Source organism: Corvus cornix, chromosome 4, assembly GCF_000738735.6.
Source record: "Corvus cornix cornix isolate S_Up_H32 chromosome 4, ASM73873v5, whole genome shotgun sequence".
In the NCBI taxonomy this organism is placed as follows: Eukaryota; Metazoa; Chordata; class Aves; order Passeriformes; family Corvidae; genus Corvus; species Corvus cornix.
In genome coordinates this window covers 28,469,854-28,488,532 of record NC_046334.1, presented here as the reverse complement: position 1 = coordinate 28,488,532, position 18,679 = coordinate 28,469,854, and the positions used below count along the sequence as shown (strand labels likewise).

At 38.3% G+C, this 18,679-nt stretch overlaps 1 long non-coding RNA gene across 2 annotated transcripts in view; it reads left to right on the top strand.

Moving 5' to 3' along the window:
• LOC104697132 overlaps positions 1 to 18,679 on the top strand; it is a 558,345-nt gene that overhangs the window by 247,622 nt on the left and 292,044 nt on the right. For both annotated transcript variants that reach the window (XR_005601785.1, XR_005601786.1), the window contains exons 5-6: positions 1,644 to 1,721; positions 12,064 to 12,217. This is a non-coding gene — a long non-coding RNA (uncharacterized LOC104697132). The remainder of the gene's footprint in view (positions 1 to 1,643; positions 1,722 to 12,063; positions 12,218 to 18,679) is intronic.

Genomic DNA, 18,679 nt, shown 5'->3' with positions numbered 1-18,679 from the left:
CTATAAATAATCACTGTAGGAAAATTAAGGTGCAAAACCATGCCTGCTGTAATTGTTGCATACTTATTAGCAGCTTTCCCTTTCCAGATTCTCTGGGTACTTGTTGCCCATGATAATGTGAATACTTAAGGCGAAAGTGTAATTAGCGACTGTGTAGTTCATTCAGTAAACATTTCTGAGCTGTTTGATGTGACTGAACTGAGCGTCACATATAATTTTACACTTTTATCCTTCCAGGCAACTGACAGGTCTCTAATCTCAGCCTCAGAGCTTTCACTCTGCTTGAACTTTGCTTCATAGAGGTCATTTTCCAACCACCTGGGAGCAGGAGCCACGTCCATTAAATCCCACAGAGTCGATAGATACGATAATAGCTTTAGGCACATTTTCTTAGAACTCAGGGGGAAAAGACAATTTCAATAAATGTAAAGCTATACTATCTACAATCCACAGAATATGTAAGCAAATCTCATAGGAGCACATATTTCTTTTACCGCCTGGCAAGAATCTCTTTAATAATAAGATATATTTGTTTATTTTCACTATCAACACTTGATAAGGCTGAAAAGTGACACAAGATACTTTAAGAAGACAATAAAGAGGAGGAGAATGCACAAGGTGAAATGACCAATAACACATTCTCTCAGGTTTGGATATTGCAGACTATTAAATAGTCTAATGCATATTCCTCCCTTCAAGGGCAGATGGTAATAGGGTGTGTGCATGGTGATCTGACCATCATATTGCAAATAGGAAGCCAAGTGTTAGCTCAACATACAAACTATTGATAGGAGAAAAGCAGAGACCAAGCATCTATAAATACATGCTATTAGCATGCCAAGTAGGCTTGTACACATAATGGTTTGATATATTTTACATTTTATAGATCACAGCTCATCAAAATAAACTTGCAGGTTGTATCTGTCAGATAATTAACAGACAGTTACTCTGTAGCAGATGTCTGAGATAAGTAGGAAGGACAGTTTTTCCCCTGACATGGCATCAAAGGAGAAACAATTAATATTAGAATAAAATAATGTGAGTTATCTCAGTTTGATCATAGCTGCCTATCATAAAACCTCCCTCCACAATAAAACAAACAATCCCTGCTTGACTGTCAAACTCTCAAAATGAGATTGAAAATAAACTTTCCAGTTCTTTCAACATTTTTGCTATCACCTTTGATTTTTTTTCCTTGATATATTTGTGGTACAAAGGAATAAATCTTGAAAGTAAAGTATCCCCTCCAGCAAAATATTTTACACCATTTGCCTTGGAGAATTCACTGCAGGGAAGAGAAAAGGAACGAAAAAAAAAAGCCCTGCGGAGTAGCTGGAACAGCTTCAAATTCAATAGCCTATGAGATTTTCCTTTAAATGATCCTTCTAAATATAACAGTTCAATAGATCAGTGGTCAATGTGAATGTTATCTGCAAGCTGGAGCTATTCATTTCTGCTACACTGTTCCAATGCCAAATGTTAGCCTGATGTTTTATAAGCCAGCACACTCACACATACACTTACACGAACATTAGGCAAAAACATCTGAGCAAATGGGGCTGGTGTTCCCATATTAAAAGGAAAAAAATGGCTGCTAGATCACAATACAGGATTTTTATTTTTTTTATTTTTGTCTTTAAAAGGTTCTTTGAGGAATGGTCAACCTGAACAGAGGAATGTTTCTGATAGTGAGTGAGAATTTGTACAGCTTCTTGACAAAGGTGAGAGAAACAGAAAATAATTCTATAGAATAATTTTATTCCATTCAAAACTCATAGTCAGATATGGCAACTGCATTTAGTGTCTGTACAGTAGCACAAGGTTGAAAGCTTTCAAAAAAAATTTGGAAATGGAAAATGTATTAGGCTCTGGGAGAAGAATGTGAGCTAGGAGCTGCCCTCTGCTTTAGTGGCTGCTCTGGCAGAGGCAGTGCTGCAAAAAGCTTTGCTCTGGTCCAGGCTCCCAGGGTTGGGCTGGGGGTGATGCAGGACCTGCAGGGGGACTGCAACCCAACATGCAGCATGGACCCCCAGGAGCTCCTGGGGGCAGAAAAGGGAGGTGAGCTCCCTTCCTTTTTCTGAGAAGTGTTGGGCTTGGGGGAGGACGTAGGAGACAGCATTTGCTAGACTGGCATCCCTGCCCCCATTTATCCAGTTATTTTGGAAAGTAGCAGCCTGCAAGTGTTACAGCATCTGCAAATGATACAGATAACAGAGATGACTCACCTGCCTCATCATATTTTCCCACTGTTGATGTGTAGGCTGTGAGCCACTGCCCTGCTAGGTCCTGGTTTAAAACACACTTAAAATACTTGGCCTTCCTTATTTCTGCTCACCACTCTGAGCACCATTTTCTGGGCACAGTTCACATTCCCTCGGAAGAGTTATATAAGATCTCTCTTTGTCTTAAGATTAGCTTGTCCTTGCAAGTTCATCTGTGGCTGTCCAGTAACTGGAGGCCACTGGGAGTTGTGACGTGTTTCAGATTTGGTCAAAACATGAAAAGTCTGAACACAGCAGTCAGTGTGCACAGCCTGACATCTCACCAGGTTACTTTGCACTTTCAGATGCATCACATGGGAATCCACAGAAGCAGGTATCCAGTTTTTATCTTGTAAACACCACAAAGTGACATTCTTAGTTTCTCCAAAATTTCTAAGCAAAAAAAGTCAATTGTGCCCTCCAGAGATTCACTGGGTTGCAGTTATCTGAGTGCAAGGTCCTAACCTGTTGAGTGAGTCATGTGCTAGAAATTGGTATTTCCTTGGGGAATCAAGGCTGGACAGCTAGGTCTGGGGTATGATTTGGCTCTACAGTTACTTTATGTGTTTCAGTGGTGGTGCAAGGGCCCAGAGAAAACTTCTGGGACAAAACATCAGAGAAACACTATGGATGGAGGGAAAATACTGTCAAAGAAACTAATTAAGGAGAGGAAAAGAGCTCAAAAGGTTTGCTCCCTGTTGTACTGAAGCTGGTTATTCTGTTTCGAATCACGAGTGCTGAGCTGATTTTTCTATTACAATATTTGTGGTTGCAGTCAGGCCAGAAGTGCATATTCACACTCAGAGGACTTTATTCTTGTCTTTATTTCTGTCTTTTGTTTGACAATTTTATTTAAGCAAGCTGCCACCTCTACTTCATTACTCTGGGTCTGTTTCCTTCTATTCAAGCTTGTACCTTGGCCAATCTTCTTGCCATTTTCTCTTACATGTTTTGTCCTCACCTCTTGTTCAAAGATTTATAACTTGTATTTCCTCTTGCCACTGCCTCCTGTTTCAGTCATTATAAGCAAGTCAGGTTAGTCTAACTTTCCAATAGCAGCCTGTCAGTCAGTTTTATTCATCCCACCCACCTCTGACCAGCTTTTCTCACCAAAGGTCCTCTCACCCAAGCTATGTCTACACCTAGAAAATAATATTCTTCCTGATGTTATAAGCTCAGGTGTTTCCTATGCTTGTTCACTTACTGTCTTAGATCAAGTTTTCTTCATCTGGTGGTTTGATGGCCTTTTCTAGCTACACGTCTCTGTCTTCTATGTGTCCAAACCTTGGCAGCACTGCCCTAGAAAGGACTTCACCTTACACACCACGTTTTGATGTGCTGTATGGAATACTGCAAGTAGTCAAAAGCTGATTTTTTCAAGCTTGTTATTTACTTAAGCAATTCTTATGTCTGGGAAACCAAGTGAGGAGTGATTTATTTATTAATATCACTTTGCTGATACATGTCCAGAATTAATTCTTCTCACAATATATCTCATGTACAAATAATAAATATAACTGAAAAATAACAGATTTACTATTTTTATGATCAGTTTATGTGCCATGTGATTCTAATAAGAAGAACCCATGCTGGAAAAGAAGCCCTGAAATTTTATTATGTCTGTACTCTAATCCTAATCCTCCAATGCAGAGCAAAATCCATCTGTGCCAGAAAATATCATGTGGAAACCAGAGACCTTTCAGTTTTTACTGCTGCTGTCCCAAATGGAGGTATATATATGAACACTGCTGAGCTCAGAATTACGGTCCATGACCAGAAGTGACATATGCAGTGCCAGAAGACCTTACTCATTATAAAGACAGGTTCAATACGTTTATGCTTTACTTGAACGTACGGCTGATGATGGCTCCCAAGGATTGTACTGGCACACAGCGATGGCTGGGAAGAAAACCTCTCCTTTACTTTTGCCAAATTTCCCTAGCAGAGAAACAGTGAAGAAGGATGCTTTGTTGGTCCTGTGATGCTCATCATTGCTCCCAGGCATTTTTCGTTTACAGGGCCCACTGCCTTTCTGTTAACTTGCTCTTGTGAACTGGTACAAAAAGGTATCTTTATAGCTTGGAGTTGGAGAGAAAAGTTTCCTTTTCAGAGCTTTAACATGCTTAAAAGAGTAAAGTAGGGTAATTATTTCTGTAGCAAAATTTAACAGCTCTTTTGGACTAACCCTCTAACACAAGTTTCTAAACAGTAATTTACTTAATAGAGTATATTGATGGTCTAAGAGAGCTTGTTTCCAAAATATGTTTTTAAAAAATCCTTTTTTAATATGAAACCACAAATAAAACCAAAGCATTAGATGCAATTAGTGAATTCACTGCATTATCAAATTCTACTCCATTTTAAGTTGGTCAGCTCCTTGAAATGCTCTAAGATATGTTTTTATATCTGCAAATCTAAAATGATCTCTGGGAAAAGCATTTTCTTTCTTAAAAGGTAGACAGAGAAAAGGAGTTGAAAAATGTAAAAATGGCTTCTACAGTGTAAAAGCTGAGAGAAAAAGCTACAAATGGGATCAATCTGCCTTGCTCTTGCTGCCTTAATCCAGCACCTCAAGAATCAATGTCTCAAGTCAATCCTTCCAGATGAGGTGGTGATTGAGTTCCAGTCACTTGAAATGGCAGGAAGGGGGTTGCTTTTGAAAATAAAGAGCCAATCTCCTCAGAAGAGTAACTTTATCTTATGTAAAATGCTAAAAGAGCCATTTCTGTCATGGGAGAATGTGGAGGGCTGAGTATCTGCAGTAGGGGATGGAGCTCAGCATCACCACCTCCTCAGCCAAATCTTACTGCCTTTATTCATAATAAATTGTTGATGATTTCATGAGAGACTAAAAGGCATAGTTGAGCCATGTGTCTCTGTTTTCCATCCTGTAACTTCTGGTTCATCTCACTCTCTCACAAAGGAAATATTACAAAATACTAATTTTTAGAGATGTGGTGTTGGGGATGTTGGTAAGGTTGTTCACCCAGTAGGAAAGAAAGACAATAAATGTCAGGAAAAGAACAGAAATCTATCTGGTTCACTTACTTCTAAAATAACCATGTCAGGGATTTAAGAAGTGGGAACACTTCTTCCTGATTAATTAAACATTGTCTTTCTGGCCATAAACAGCCATACATTGCTGGTAAACAACCCTTCAAAAGGTATGTGATCATCCTGCAGTTTTTCCTTTTCTGCAGGTTGTGCAGATCCATCTTGGGCTAGAGTATATTCCCCAGGGCCCATGGACTGTGACTATCATGTGAAAAATATTGGCATCTACAGCGAAGTTACTGAGGCCACAGAAATGTTCTGCTACAGTACCTATCTGTTAGCACTTCTGCAAGAAAAGCTGCATATTTAGTAATGGAACAAAACTGAGGTTTTGTTGAATCTTTTTGATCTCTCAAAAACAAGAGTAGGTGGGCCAGGCCTGCAGTGGAGAATGAATCATTAGAATTGTATTTCATCTGGAGAATAACCTTCTGGTATCATCATAGAAAGATCAGAGTGATGCCAACCCAGTATTGAGACGTTGAAAGGTGTACTCTCTGGGGAAAAGGTGGATAGATGGGGTGTGTGTGTAGAGACTACACAAAAGAGTTGGGGTTTACTATTTAACACTAATAGATTGTGCTAAATATGCTAGAAAGGTAATCTTTATGCTGGCAAAATGCAGAGCCATTTTAGCACCATGCCTCTCCTCAGCTAGTATGTCCTGCCATCCCAGCAGACCAAAAGAGGCCAAACACGGAATACTGGGATGCCAGGAAGGTTACCTTTTTGTGCTGCTCTCCCCTGCTGACAAGGAAGATTCTCAGCTGTCACAGTTCCACTGCTGTTAGCAATTATCTGCAAAGTGCAATAGCCAGTTGCTTCCTTCCTTTCCGCTTGTGATTTGGGGTAAAAGAGTTAAGTCTATTCCCTGTCCTTAGCTGTACATATCTTCCTGTGTGGACAAGGTAGCTCAAAGCTCAGCATGGCTGAAGAAACCTTTGGATGTCTGTATGAGGCTCCACAGAGAAATTTCTTTCATTAGCATGCCTGAAAATAAAACAAAGGAAATCCATTCAGAGCTTTCCCCAATCCTGCTCAAAGAGCACAAAGCCTTCAAAAACCCCTATGGTAGAAAAAATGTTATGGTGGTTGCCAAGTCATGCACTAAGAAGTTAGTAAATATTAAAATGGAGTCTTCTTTAATAATGCAGTTCTTTCATGCATGTAACTTGGGACTTAACTTTCAACTGAATAAGCAATTGAGAATGCAAAATGTTATTTTAATCGTTATCTCATTAGAGTAATAATGTGCTCAAGAACTTTTCATCATGCAATGTACGGAATATATTCCACTTTGGGACACAAGGAAAATGTGACAAGGAGAATGTTGGCCAGAGGTCCCTCAGTTCAGGCAGAAATTTTCTCAGTGCTTTAAAGCTGTCTGGTGTTAGAGCAATGTCCACTCCAGAAAATACAGTAAAAAGGAGTAAATTAGGAAAACTGTTTTTCAGGGCAAGGTTTGAATGTTTTTCAGTGTTTGCTTAATAATATATAATGCTTTATTACCATTCTGTAATATTTCTGTATGATGTCAATCAAGTGCCCAAACAGTTACCTTGTGTTATTCTAGATAGCCCAACTGGAGTGATTGATGTGAGGCTGGTACATATGACCCAGGATGGATTGGAGGTCTGAGCCCTTCTTCAATAACTGGGTGAAAGGGATATCCCAGGTAGCCCAAGTGACACTCAATATCTGTGTTTGTGCTTCTCGTAGTTACTTTGATGATTACTGTTTTGGTTCAGGAAAGGAGTATGTGAATGGAAAAGTTACTATGAGTTTATTTACTTTTTTTAATTTGAGGAGAACAGTTAATTATGGCATTGAGTTTTCATGATGAAAGGACTGACTTTATCAGTCTGAATACACCTAGAGGTCTTAAACCAAGCCCTTAAATATGGACTGCTCTTACTCACTGCAAACAAGATTGACACAATGTCTTCATCTTCCTTTGTTTGCCCTCATGTAATCCAAGCTGAGGTTTCAAGAGCAATCAATTTGGTAACTTGTACATAAATACACACTGTACCCATCAAACCGTCCCCACAGACCAATGACAGACCAGTCATCATGGCAGAATAAATTAGTTTATACTCACTTTGCCTTGCTCTTGGGTTTGGCGGTCCATGGACAGACAACATTAAAATTTTTTGTTCACTTTATAAATGTGATAATTGATGCCAACATGGACAGCATACCATTAGGAAGTGGGGTTTTTTACAGTTACTAGGAGGTGCTGAAAGGCATATTTGACTTTAATGTTGTAAGCTTGGTAGCCATAAGTTTTAACTCACTTTCAAACCTAGACAAAGATATTTCAGGCTTTCATGGACGTTAGGACAATTCCAAACTACACAAAATATTGGAAAACAGGGTGGGACAGGAGGATGATTTCCCACTATACTAACAGAACTGAGGAAATAATTTCATTTTTCTGTTCAGAAACCTATATTTTCACATGTATTTCTGTGCTAAGTTTCTGTTTGCTCACAAGCAAAGAGCTTAACATGGTTCAAATTAAACCCAACACATTTAAATGAGTCACAGAACACTTCCCGTGGATTTATTTGGCTCTGAGTCAGGGTTCAGATCAATTTTACCAGCAGCAGGCAACATTGGGAAGAACGCATCCTTTGAGAACTGGAAAACATTGATTTATTTTACATGTCCAATTAGTTCCATAAATTTAGCAATTGTGTTCAGGTATGTAACACAGCACTCCTCCTTTCATAGCTGAGGAACCTGTAAAATCTTGTAAGAACAGGACCTCCATGTGAAAAAACTGGCCTTATTGGAAGTGATTAAAAGCCAGTGGAAAGATTCCCATTGATGTTCAGGCAAGCTTGTCACAAAGGATCACATATTTATCTTTCAAAAAAATGAATCTTTGGGGTTTGTTTTGGTTAAGTAGTTTTGGTTTTTAACTCCACAGAAACCTTTTTGTTGGTTTTCTAAGTCCGTTCATTTAAAATGAAGCTGTGACTTGATTCTGTCTCATAAAGTTGCTGGAAAACATCAACATCAAACAATTAACACTGTAACAAGAGGTGTAAAAATGTACTGCACCTTAAATATTCGGTTTTCCCTTTGGGGACAACTTGTGTTTCTTTGTCAGTGTAAAAATATTCCCCCAGGTGCAGATGAAGCCACTGAGCCTCCTGCTCGTGAGGGTGAAGGTTGCCAAGCACAAGCAATTAGCGGCGCGGCGCTCGTGCGACTGCCAGCCCCAGCCCTGGCTGATTGCCCAGAGCTCCAGTGCTGCTCACAATGCAAATTGTATCTGGTCCCCCGGTAATCGGGATCAGCGCTGCCTCGTCCATCCACTCGCTGCTCATGGCCCCTCCACACTGCGATAATGGTTTTGGGGGGCAATCAGGGAAGGTGCCTTCTTGACTCATCTCTCATAATAGATTGTCCTCCTCAGGCAAAATTGAATAACCCCCGACATGGCCCGAAGGCAAGCAGCACGAATTCAATAAGTCTGCAGGGTCAATGTCCTCTCATTTTTGGCAAGCAAGTAATTATTCTGCACTAACATTCAGTAATAGGAGCAGGAAGCTGCTGGAGACACCTTCCTCCATACCCAGAATAGCCACCTTAATAGGATATTCCTCTACTAAGTAATTCTGCCTCATTCCAATGCCTCTTGCCTTCAGGTTTGCTTTTCATGCACATTTCATGTACAAATTCTGCAGAGGCATTTTACCAACAGCATCTGTGGGAAAGTTTAACAATTTCACTGTCTGTTGTTTAATATTTTCCACTTTTATGTGTTACAGTTGTGCTGTCTATTTGCTTTTACTGATTTGTGAAAGATTTATTATAAACCAAATACAGCTGTTCTCTCCTTTCATAAACTGAAACTATTTTGGCAAAACCTATTTTCCACTATGAAAATAAATTTGAAATTGCTTCCCTCACCCAGCTTTCCGAGCATGAGCATCCAGTTGTTATTTAGTGGTGCAGAATAGGTGCCAGGGTGGTTGTAAACTCACTTAAGGGAAAGAAAATGCCTATGTTTTGAAAATAAACAGCAGAAATGCTTTTTTTCTCCTTCCATCCCCTTCCTTTTCCAGGGGATTTAATGTTACTATCAGGAGATCTCAAGAGTTATGAATTTGAATATAAAAACTTTGTCAGATTCAAACCATTTTTGCACTCTGATTTTGAATTTATTGAGGATTTTATGCATTTTATTTACATACTTAACCTTTACCTTAAACTATATTATTATGAACCTTCTAATATAATTCGGTATTTTTTCCATGGCTTAAAATAGCCTTCTGCTTACTCTGAAAGGGCACACATTTCATTGGATCAATTTCCACTGACAAAATTTGGATCAGTACAGTATTTCCTGTCATTTTGGAAGGGAATACTAAGTTCTAAATTCTTCAAGAATATTTTTGGTATGGATTATAATGTCCTTTCCCCTTTCCTAAATTAGAAAAGTTAGGATGCTGCATTTTTTAGATGAAGCAAGAAATAGCATAGGAATCCTGCTAGTGCTGCTTCAGTCTGCATATTCTGGTATTTTTCTCTTGCTTTGTATTTTCTTGTTTTGTATTTTCCTCGATTTAAATGTGTCGACTCCATAGAAACTATTGCTTTACTCACTGGAAGAAACCTTTATCTCTTATCTCTTGAGAACAGTGAACATACATTAAATTAAGATCTTTGTATAATGGCAGAATAATCTCCTTCTATGACCAATTGATGATTGATTATTGTAGGGCTGTAGCTGCACATCACAATCCTTTATGGCAAGCAGCGTTCATTCCCAACATAAGAAATTTGTTTTGGTCTGTACTGGTTCTATTTACTAGCTGGGACAATACTTGGGCTAATATTGTTCATGTTCATCTGTGAGCATTGATTTAAAGTGCAAGTATAAGAAAATCCTGTCCTAAAAATAGACCCAATTTTTGGTGAAATGCTTGTCATTATTGGTGCTGTTTACCATCTTGCACCAATAGTGATTGCTTTTCCTCTCCTCAGTGCTTTTAAAATGCCATTTGCAGCACAGATTCAATATGATTTAATTTTACCATTGGAATGTTCTTCCTACTGTGTTGACAGCCCCAAGTAATATCCATCTCCATTTGTTTGTTTGCCAGCTTGTCTCTCCATAACACATACTGCTTCAGCCTTTGGATCATTAAGGGCTTTAGGGATTTTTTTTCACTAGTACAAAGTTACCTTTCCTAGTGCTCTAGCCAAAGTACTCAAGATTCATGGTGCTTTTACTAAAGCTTACAAATGCACATACTTGGTCTGTGAAAAAGTTTCTTTGTGTGCATTACTTCATTGCAAAAGAGGAATGGTTTTCTAAAAGATCTGGATTATTGGGAACTGCAACAAAGGAGGGGTGTAATTCATGGAAATAAAATCATAGACTAATTCTGGACTACTATGATGGCTTTTAGATGCAGTTCCATGTGTGTGTCTTGGACCCCTCTGTAAAATGTAATAAAGAAGCCACCAATTTTCTTAGGCAGAGCAAACCACTGATTTTAATTTCTGCTCAAAAACTGTTGGCACAAGAAGCCATAAAGAAAGATATACACTTTCCTTAGTACAGAAGTGCTCTCAGAAAAACTGTCATCATTGTCTGTGGCCAGAAGCACTATTTTAAAAATGTGTCTTTATGTACCTTTTATGTTTTACCTTATGATGTAACTATACTCTAATCTGTGGCTTGTGATATCAATGAGATTATATCGATTTCTTCACCTTGTATAGAAATACTCCTTTTTTATGCATAACTTAACCACATGTATTTGTACACATAAAACTATGTATTTTCTTTTAAAGTGTATTTTGAAGCAAGGGAAAGCTGAAAAAGTTTGGGCAGTTGTAAAACATATGGATGCTAAACCCCAAGCTTATAAACAGACACTGAAATTACTGTTGCTTTCTTGGGTTTGTCTTCTGTCCTTTCTACAGCCCGATTAACTCATAAGTATATGTACTGTATTTTGCCTCAGGCTTCTCAAGGTATTTAGTTTTAAATCCATTTCAATATGACAGATAAAAATTAGGACCTGATCCTGTAAATCCTTTTTTGCTGGTCTTGTCTTTACGTGCCTGAATTTTCCCATTGATAAATGAATGCGTGTGCAGTGCTTTGAAATACCTGGATGGTTATTACTGACCTGAAGTGACTACTCATATGTAGAAAGGTTGCAAGGTCAGCCTCTTATATTTTTTTTAAAAGAATTTAAGTTTGCACATGGTACAATGGGGTTTTTTTCACACATATTTTACATAGGCTCTGCTGAATAAAAAACTAAACTTCACACAGCCGGTGTGTTTTAGCTTTAGTCAGTGCATAAATATTACTGACAGTAGCAAAATGCTTCTTTTATTTGAATAGAGAATAAAGAAAGTAGGCTTATAAAAACTGTACTTTATCATTTGTTGGCATAAAGTTTCAAGCCTTCCTGTTCGCCTCTCCCAGCTGTCTCTCCTTATTTCTGCTTTTATTTAGTCCAAAATTCCTGCTGTTTCTTAAATGTGTGTTTGTACATCAAATATTAACGTCCTTTGAATTGTTTGGGTTTGCTTTTGTGTGCCATATTAATGCTACTGTAAAACATTCCAATTTTAAACCTAAAGGCAAGACATCATTCCAGAAATCTGTTAGTGAGCCTGAATTTTTTATTATTTAATATTTTAATCTTTTTCTAGCTTGCTTTTTCTCTCTCCCTTTTTGTTTGGTTGTTTTTTTTTTTTTTTAATACAGACAAGATTCCAAAAAACTCAAGAGAGGATCAAACTGCCCAAACTTCAAAACACATGCATTCAGATATGTGTACAAATTCCACAAGACTGGGTCATGAAAAATCTCTTATCATCTCCTCCGATGGACAGATACAAGGGACAAAAAAACCTGCAAGGTAAGCACCAGGGACAAAGGTGCCAGCAAAGCCAAAAGAGCCTCATACAAGTTAAGCAATTCAAAGCCAGGTTCTCATCTGTCTCTGTCCCTCTTGTGTGGGCGCAGAGGAGAGGTACAGAGACACGTCTGCATCACCAACTTCCTTGCTTAAGGGGATGTTGCTTAGGAGTGTAATATTATTTTCTGGCATAGATTTTTTTCTCACAGATGTATTTGGTAGTTACACAGATGGTTATTTCCCATTGATGTCAGAGATGAGGAGATGAAAGGCAATAAAATTGAGCTAGTTCTTCACTGAGACAGCATTCACCTTAAAGAAGCAATTGCTGAAAAATGTGTTTTCCTAAAGCTCTGCAAGAGGAAATCATACAAAAAAGAAGAAATATAAATATAAGAAGTAACACTACAGCATGCATCACAGCTAACTACCCAAACGATATTGGAAGATGGGGTAAGCATGACTGTAGGCCAAAGTCATCACTAGAGGACAACAATTTCCTGGCTTTGTATTATTGTTTCTGTCTGACATGCTGTGTGTCATCTGCATTTCTCCCTCTCATTTCCTATGACTGTTTCTTTTCCTTTCTGCTTTTAGCTCTTGCTTTTGTGTTTGGATTGGGGAGCAGGGGGGAGTGCAGGGGTTTTTTGAGGCTTTTTTTTTCTTTTGTGACCAGAATGACTCTAAGAAGGTATAAAATATCATCTTAAAACATGATTGTTTAATTTCATTTAACTTTGTTTCCAACACACATACACTTTCTTGGTGTTGCTAGTGATTTTTTTGCATCATATCCCAGAAAACTGAAATGAAGTGAGCTTAGTATTAAAAACCTAAAACCTTTTTAGGTTCATCTATTACTGTTGTTCCTGTTCTTATGACTGTTTCTCGTTGTTTATTTTCACTACCATCATGAATCAGAGAGAAGTCATAGGTCAGGAACCTGTCTGACTAATTGCTGTACCAACAGAGAACAAAAGACAAGTCCCTGCAGTCAAGTGTTTCCAATACCCAAGTAGAGGTGTAAAATAGAGAAAATTCAAGGATAGCTTTATCTAGGCTCTCCAAAGAAAGCTGAGAAAAGGGATGAGAAAACTCCTGCCAAAGAGGACAACTAAAAGGAAAAATGAAGTGATAAAAAAAGAACCAGATGCAAAGGAGCCACAAAAACTAGAGGGTCAGAAGAATTGCTCAGGATCAGCTGAATCAAAAGCTGAACAATTGATGACATCTTGCCGAGCCCAAGGTCAGGCTGAAAAACATCGACAGTTTAAACGCACAAGTTTCACCACATGTGTAGAACACCAGTTACCTGACCTTGTTTATGACTCTTCTAGAATATTCCTACATTGCCAAGCAGCCAAGCTGTGTGAACAGGTGATACTAAACTCCTCACTCTTGTGGCTCTTGTGAGTGGCTAAGGTGCATAGTGCAGGGCCCGTGCTAGGCGGTTCAAATCAAACTTAGTCACTTCTGTGATGTTCTCAGCTTGTTTCTGTGACTGTAATATCCTATGGCTTCCAACTGGGATGGTTAAAGAGGTCAAATAAAGGTAGCTGGTTGTAGTCTACAATAGCCACAAGAACTGATAAGAGTAGATAGAGTATTGTCTCCCCTATTTTATCTCAGTGATGAAATAGAAAACAATAATAACAAAATTAATTAAATGCCATGAAAAGTTATTATTTTATCAATATTTGTCATCCTCCCCACATTTCTGCCTTTTCATTTTCTACAACCTCTATCCATTTCCTCATGAATCCCTCTTCTCCATAACTGACCCATCAACAGCATATTTCATCAACCTGTTTTCACCCTATCTTTCTACATACTGGTCTTGAATTGAGTTTAGAAATTTCAAATGAGGTAAGAAAGAAAATTAAATACTCAGAAGGTAATTTTGAAGCTTATTTAGGCTCTTAACTATCATTTGGCAATCAGAGTGGTATTTGGGAATTTGAATTAGAGGTGTATAGTGAAGTAGAGCACAAAACTTGCTGGCAGAACGACAGAGACAACCTTCCTTCCCCATCTTTCTGCAATGCCATGTATCTCTTGCCACTGCCTGCTGCTGGAAATAAAGCAAGGAGGTCAGCATGCAGGAGCCATGCATTTAAACAGGTATTCCCCCTTTTTGCAGAGACTTGAGTTCAATTGTAATGAGTGCGGTATAGTGAGTCAGACATCTTATCCATCGCACCAGGTCAAGTAACTCATTTTTTATTCCCAAACCAAATATGTTTCCGTGTGAGAAGAAAAATTTATTCTGTGAAACTTATTCTTTAAAAGAGTTAGGTTCCTTCTGGAAGAAAAATAAAGTATTTATGAGCAATAACATAAATCTGGTAGATTCTTTTATTTTTGAAACCACATTTGGTGGCACAATCACTTTCCATTGATAGATTTTCCCACTAATTTCTTAGAATATACTTCAGTGTGGATTTCTTTAGACATTTTGTGGATTCTTGTTTTTGTTGTAATAATAAAAATGTATCAACATTAATGGTGAAAAACTAAGACAAAAACTGCTGTCTTTACAGCTACATGTCTAAGTTACAAGACTCCCATGCAAATACATAGCAATTACAGACTCGGCTTGTGGGAAAAGGAGATGATCACATTGTGATTAAAACCTCTGTTACTGCTCTGTTACTGGTCTGGTTTGTTGTGGGTTTTTTTTTAATGTAACTGTGGTATACGTGATCAGCATGATTTCTACTTCTTTCATATTCTTAGAAAACCCAAAATATCCTTTGAGTCTCAACTGGAATGCAGATTCAGCAACACTGAGCTGTAAGAGAAGTGGTATTTAATACAGATATTGGAAAAGGGCTACTTTGGAACCTACATGGTTGATGTGAGTACATACAGGGCTGGGCTGAGCTTACTGGTCTAGGTACTTTTCTGGCGTAAACAGCGTGGACTTGACTCAATTTCACACTTTTAGTGTCTTAGGTTATTCTCTTTCAAATTCTGACTTAAGACGAGGATAAGTTGTTCTCCAGCAATGTAAAATTCCTTGACTTTTTAAAATTTGAAAATGTGAATCCAGTATAATATGTACAGAATAATTGTCACAAGTGGCAGAGAGTTGCAATACTGGCTGAACTGGTGACTCACCTGTTCAGCTTTGTTCATGTTTATAAAAAGTGTGCGGTTGTCTTCCCTGAAGAGATTAAAAGTAGAATATAATATTCATCTGGCTATAGAGCATGAGAGTTTTCCATTAAATCGTCCTCACTGCACTGCAAAGCATACTTCAGAACATGTAAGTCCATGATAGCATTTTCCAGCTCTTGAAATCTCCACCTAAATAACTTTATAAAAACAAAACTCTGCTTGCTGAATGGTCAGCGCATGGGCTGAAGACAGAAACAGTCTAAAAGTCCCTCCATGAAATTATAGGCAAGAAAGGGGGATTGTCTATTCACCCACACACTTCCAAGTCCTACACTACAACCACATATTTGCTCCCCTGCTGTTTTTAAAAAGGTACAGCTTGTTGCTTCTGGTGTGTGACTACAAAGAGGGAGTCAGAGCCTCCAATTCACGTGCTCTGCCTGTCCCTCCATCATCAGATCTCTTGCAAGTAAGAGCATTTACTGTCCTGATTCATATGTCTCATTCTCATGGCATAGATCTCTGTTCTACTTTACATGCTAGTGTGGTTTTTACTAGCATGTTTGGCTTGTTTATGTGACAGCTTATTCATTTGTTTGATATTTTGCTGTGTGCTTTATTTATGCAGTTGCCTGTTGGGGTCTGGAAAGGATTTCCCGTAATGGTAGGTTGGCTGGTCAGACTGGATTTTTCAGATTCCTCATAGTAGTGGTACTAAATGTTAGTGATTAAGTATAACCTTATGTCAGATATCAATAACAGTAACCAAGGCTGGTTCAATAATATGTCTAGGGGACCCTTCCTAAAATAAATAAAACATGTGGCTCAAGCCCATGCCTAAAGCTCCCAGGCTTTAGGGACTTAAAAATTAAGCCCTGTAGTCACCTTTACAGGTATTTCTTCCCCAGTCTCACTCTTGGGAATATGAAACCACAGGCACACAGCATAACACAGATATTTATATTAAAAATGAATTGAAGCATACCTTGAATATTGCCATGGAGGCAATACCAACTTCTGAATCACAATTATTATTTGCCCCACTGACAGACCTAGTCAGCATTTTTCATATCTGCAGGACATTTTGCGCTCTCTTCTTTCATCCACCTCTCTTCACTGTGAATTTTAACAGGATCTGGGATGTCTGACCCTGCTTTTAGGGCTCTCCTCTGGCCCATGGAGTCTGTGGACACTTGGGGAGTCACCTCCAGTGCAGTGTCCTGAGTCTGACTCCACGCCTGACTGCTGTGTCAGCTGGTGGCCCTGCAGCATCTCTTGCTGGGAATGCTGTTCCACCACCACCCTGGTTGGCAGCATGGGGGCAGAGTTGGTCCCATCAGGAACTGCCCCACCTTGTCCACATCAATTCTGCACAGGGTGGGAGCCTTATCCAGTGCCTCAGTCGACTGAAGTAATTTCTTGACTTGTCCAAGTGGGCAGCTTTGTACAAGGTATATGCCTTTTAAAAATTACTGTCTCTTTCCTGCAGCTGCCCTACCGTACAGTGTTTCCTCAGTGGTTTTAAACCACAGAAACATGCAAATACACATAAGCTCTGTTTTGTTCGGAAAGGCAAGTGATCAATGTGTAACAAATAGCAGAATTAGGTTTTACTATTGTGCTATCAGAAATGTAATGTCTTTATATATATGACCATGAGCTACTTAATTTTTTTCCCCCTACAGGATTCCCATTCAGTTCACGGATTGCAGTACTGATGAATTGTCTAAAAGCTATTTATAGGGAATCACCTTTGTTTGAATGTATCTGGTGAAATTGAAAGCGTTTAGTATTTCTCACATTCTGGAACCAACAGACATCTCAATTAAAGTAGTAAAAATGAGTTTTAAATGCTGATTGGGCTTTATATTGAAGATATGTTCATATCTTCCTTGTATATTGTGCAAGGAAAGGCAACAGACAGAACAGCCACTTAACACATATTCTGACTATTAATAGCCTAATAATAAGCAGAACGGTTGTAAATGAAAAAATAAATGAAATTAATTAGAGTAGTAGAAATATTATTTATTTATATGATGATGAATATCAGCCTTATTCCTTCCTTTCAATCTTCACAGCATAACATGAAGACTGCAAAACACTGCCAATACAACACCCTAAGATGATGGTGCTGTTTGTGCAGTTTCTGACAGTAAAACATATAACTAATTCAGTCTTAATTGCAGTTAATATCCCATCTGAAAGATTTCCTAAGCCTGTTTATTACTTTCCTGATAAGCAAACATATTGACAGAGGGTATTTTGTGTTGTGTGTACTTAACTTACTCGAAGATAAACTTATTGTTGTGGTCTATGTAAAGCCTAAATTGTATACATATGCAAACATAGCTCTTGAAAAAGTATTAACTGCATTGGATAACTAAACAGGTATTTTCTCTGTTGGCATTATTTTGGGTATAGTGTAGAGTGAGTAAAAGAAAAATAGAAAATCTACTTTCAGGTATCTCAAAGTAACATTTTCCACTTTTCAAATACAAACCCTGGTAGTATTCAGTATAGAGGAATGGACATTTTTAAAAAACACAGCTGTATTATTCAGCATTTTCAGAAAGAACTAAAAGTGTGCTGTAGCAAAGTTGGATGCAGCAAAGTTGTAATTATTTTTGAAATATCATGCTAAACATTTATGAATAAGCCATTGCTATGGTAAGTCAGCCAATAACTTTTAAACCAGAAAAATAAAAAAGGGGTTTTTTATTCTGTGGCAAAATCTTGTGGTTTTAAATGTTCCTGCCCACTTATTTTTTTGATTCTCTGAGTTAACTAATTTGCAGTGAGCCTCCAGATCTTTGCTAAAGAGTGGATGTGCAAACTTATTTATATGTCTTGGCAGCATCACCATCATAAATTGCTTGAGCCATTGAAAAACAATAAACTGAACATGCTTCAAGAGGAACTAGTGCCTCTCATTGGTATTACCTTTTTCAGGATGACAGGAGATCTCAAGAGGCCTGAGAGTTCTTGGTTGTATGAGTTTGTGACTAATAGGTGGTTTGATAGGACGAGCGCTCACTACCTAGGGAAATTGAAGCATCTTTGAGCTCGATACCCTTTGTGTCTCATTCTTTTGTAGGTTATCGCTGGGAAGCCTGCAGGGACCTCTTTTACAGTTTGCATCCAAAGACATACGCGATCAGCAAAATCTTTTTAGTTTTACTGTTCCTATTGATCTGTTGCTATTCTGTGCTGTAGCTAATTTGCCTGTTAGCAGTAATTTAAAAACGTAATCACAGTTTTATAGTCTGTCAAACTCCCATATATTTATTTCTTGCCTAATTAAAAGTTACAATCTTAGCAGTGGAAGGCCTAGTTTTAGTA